Source organism: Curcuma longa, chromosome 17 (assembly GCF_044706935.1).
Source record: "Curcuma longa cultivar G26 ecotype Majalengka, Jawa Barat chromosome 17, ITB_CL_G26_1.1, whole genome shotgun sequence".
Classification (NCBI taxonomy): domain Eukaryota; kingdom Viridiplantae; phylum Streptophyta; class Magnoliopsida; order Zingiberales; family Zingiberaceae; genus Curcuma; species Curcuma longa.
In genome coordinates, this window is record NC_133877.1 from 7,674,072 (window position 1) to 7,678,505 (window position 4,434).

Below are 4,434 nucleotides of genomic sequence, written 5' to 3' on the forward strand. Positions count from 1 at the left end.
GAAGGGGAGATGGCTTATTTATAAAGGAGGCAGTCTATTGAGATTTCCTCTCCCAAAAACCTTCTTCCGAGCAACTCCGCATGGAAATTATATAGAAAGATATATAGTTGGCTATCCTATGGTTGAATCTAAAGCCAACTGACCGGAGTCAGAACCATCTACCAGCTTGGACCGAAGACAATTTCTAGTGCCATTCTTATAGCAACTATTAAAAAAGAACATAATAAGTGAACATGTTTGGACTTTGGCTTTCATTTCGCCTCTCTTAGTCGGGGGATATCAATTCTACTACTCTACTTTATTGGAAGTAGTGATCTTGTGGCGACTGTTTAAATGAAGAGATGAAGTCAGTGTTCATTATTCTATTTGCGTCTAGTGTTTGGCTTAGCTGAATAAGTCTAGATTAGTCAACTTTCCTTTTATGTTCGACCTGGAAGGCTAGTCCTCATCCCTACTTTCAGCGGCGATCAGTCTAGTAGGCTCTCTCGCCAGTGAGTTCGGCTTCTCCTTTCGAATGAAAGGAAAGAGCTTATAGTTTATCATACCTAAAAATAGGAAATAAAAAACCTAAAGTAATTATAATTTCAATCTTAATAAATAAGGGCTTATTCTATGCAATTGATAGGCTCTTATCTCTTTGACCCTTCCCTTTATTTTGATGATCTCGTTGAGTGAGATAGAAGCTCAAATAGATTCCAGTGGTTCTTCGTACAGATTCGGCCTAAGGGCGGTGATTACGGGAGAATGTTTTTTTGTTCAAAACAATCAAATTCAATCACAGGAGAAAAAAGACAGCGTAGACGATAGATTCATCGGATAAAGAGTATAAACGGAAAGGGAGACATTAGACGCCAGCTTAGACCTTGGTAAGCATTTCTTCTTCGAAACCTCAGCAGATATGGAAAAAACCTCTTTTTATAGGACGCCCACAACATACCCTGCGCCCGCTTCTAAGCGGCGTTGAATATCATATAAATAAAGCAGAAGTTTGGCATCCTCATCAGCAGAACGAATGACGGAGACACTCAAATCAGACGCAGTGGCAATCTATTAATTAAATAGGCTGAGGAAGAGACCCCCTGCCATCGGACACACGATAGCGAGATTGCGCTCAGGTGCGCCTAAAGTATTCTATTCGATGATCCCTTTCCAAGCCAGGTTAAACCATCAGGCTCGACCAAGAAAGAATTACCTGACCATCCACCGAGCAACAACCCCAAGTCATTTTTGAGGCGCTCTGGAAGACACGGAGGGTTCTTCCAAGAAACACCCTTCTCAGCAACCATATCACCGCCACATAAGCCCAAAACGAGACAAGAATTTTCTTTAAGCTTAGTTGAAGGTTAATTTAAAAAAATGGAGCTTTGAAGAAGTCGCCACACATCTGGTGAATGGTGAATTCGCCACAGACCAATACCATGACACATAAATCCTTAAAAAAATTTCGTAGAAGGCCCCATTCGTCTTTAACACCTTCGGTCGGGAACAACTCATCGGGTGCAACCTTAAGCTCACGCGGTTTCATCTCCTTTAAAAAGAAGTTAATGATGAAACCACGGAGATAGGGAGAGAAAGGATAACCACGTCCCAACCATATATCAAAAGTAAATTCTGATTTAGGGCGAGGTTTGGTGTACATATCATAAATCCGTTCATGATTATGAGACCGGGAATGTTTGAGACGAGCCAAAACTTTATAGCCACCACCAATTCGGATAAGTTTAGATAAACGATTAACTCTATCTTTATCTCCATCAATCCGAACGGATGATGATAAGATAAGAAAAAAACCTTTTTCGGAGACTGGAGAAAAATCGAAATCTACAGCCCCCAATTAAACATGAAATATGAAATAAACTCAAAAGCACCAGTCTTCAAATTAAATTTATATAAACACCTAACTTTTCTAAACACTGGGCATACACACACCATAGCTACATCAGTATCGGCGATGAAAACATCATCACCGAGAATGGCGTAAGCGGTGAATTTAACACCAGGATGTACTTATACCACACCCAGATATATGTGATAACGAGAAGAGTGGCCAAGAGGCATAATAGCCCCAGGGCTGACCTGCAATAAAACTAAAACAATGTTTTTTCTTCAAAAAAAAAGAAAACGTCGAAGGTTTTAAACCCTAAGTAGTCTTGAAAAAAGATGAAGCCAAAGATGGACCAAAGAACATCATCATAACTGTATATATAGTTAAATACTTAAATACATAATAATAAGGAAGTGGCCACCTATCGGTTGCCGACTGAAGATCAAAGCTATAAAAATGTGCTTTGCCAAATAGATGAACCAGAGGTGCAGGCGTACCATCATTAGGAATCCGACGAAGAAAATAAATCAACCTATCAGGGTATGGAAAAAGCAAAGCCTGTTTAACGTTTAACATAGTGAAAACCAGCCTCAATCGACATACAAAGTTTACCAAGACTAAAAGGAATACCATTCGCTTAATGTAGAACAGGACGTCCGTTCAAACACTTCAAGATCTTGATTCACCTAATATGTATTTAATGGATCAAACGCATATCTAAAGCGTTCACGCCATAAGATTCCAGATGAAAACTTTTCACCTAAAGCGTGATCAACAATCATAAGGTGTCGATAAGCCATCAATTCAAACATATATGACGTAAAACAAGAACGTACAAATGTGTCTTTTTGTTTAAAGGGATGGATGTGGATGTCACTGAACACCAGAGCGAATCGATTCAAGATAGATTCTATGGTTTTGAAGTTCATTCCAAGTTGGTATCCATCGAATCCCTTGGAAAACTGGGATTGATGAAACCCAGGGAATGTATCTATTGGCGGCGACCTTCGATTGATCTGCGGAGAATTAAAGCAAGCCATTTGATTGAGGGACGAGACGAACTTTCAGTTTTTTAACTAAACTTTTCTATTTAAGTAGAGCGATAGCTAAGTGGAGGAACGGTAGATCTTTCCCTTATAAAACAGTAGCACTTGAATAGCGTCGGCCCTAACATATATTGGGAACTTATATTATAGTATGGCTTAGTCGTAAATAGCCCCTTTGGCTAAGGAGATAAATAGCCCCAAGAAGATAAATAGCCCCAAAGGCGTAGACTAACTGTATATAATATAAGATAAGTACCTCTGCTATGCAGAGCATATAAATAGCCTTTGGGGCTATTTACGACTAAGTAGAATAAACCGCCTTACTATAATATAAAGACCTCTGCTATGCAGAGAAGAGAAAAAGCCTTTGGGTCTATTTTCGACTCCAGCCCAAAAATATAGTAAGTTGTAGCAGAGGAACTTATATTATATACAGGCGGATTAGAACTTATATTATGAATGTAGGGCCTTTGGGGCTATTTATCTCCTTTATATTTATTTTAGGGCCCTTACTATAGTTAAATTGCGAAGTATAGTTTTGAATAGCTATAATTTATTTATATTTATTTTAGGTAAATATCTCCTTTCTATTTATTTTAGGTAAATTCGGATTAGTCGTAAATAGCCCCAAAGGCTATTTATATGCCTCAAGGAGATAAATAGCCCCAAGAAGATAAATAGCCCCAAAGGCGTAGACTAACTGTATATAATATAAGAGTTGTACCTCTGCTATGCAGAGCATATAAATAGCCAAAGGGGCTATTGTAGACTAAGTAGAATAAACCATCTTACTAAAATAGAAAGACCTCTGCTATGCCTCTTTGTGAGTCGAAAATAGACCCAAAGGCTAAGGAGATAAATAGCCCCAAAGGCGTAGAATAAACCATCTTACTAAAAAGGAAATACCTCTGCTATGCAGAGAAGATAAATAGCCTTTGGGTCTATTTTCGACTCTAAGGAGGCGTGGCAGAGGTACTTATCTTATATTATATACAGTTAGTCTACTTAGTCGTAAATAGCCCCTTTGGCTATTTATATGCCTCTGCGTAGCCGAGGTACAACTCTTATATTATATACAGTTAGTCTACGCCAAAGGGGCTATTTATCTTCTTGGGGCTATTTATCTCCTTAGCCAAAGGGTCTATTTTCGACTCAAAGAGGCGTAGCAGAGGTACAACTCTTATATTATATACAGTTAGTCTACGCCTTTGGGGCTATTTATCTCCTTTCGTAAATAGCCCCAAAGGCTATTTCTCTACTCTGCATAGCAGAGGAACTTATATTATATACATAAGGATTAGTCTACGCCTTTGGGGCTATTTATCTCCTTGGGAATTTATATTATAGTAAGGCGGCCCTAATATAGTTAAATTGCTACAATTGCGTAGCAATTTAACTCCTCAATTTACTATATTAGGGGCAGAGGAGTAAATTGCGTAATTTACTAGATTTTTGGGGAGATTCGGATTAGTCGTAAATAGCCCCAAAGGCTATTTCTCTCCTCTGCGTAGCAGAGATACTTATATTATATACAGGCGGATTAGTCTACGCCTTTGGGGCTAT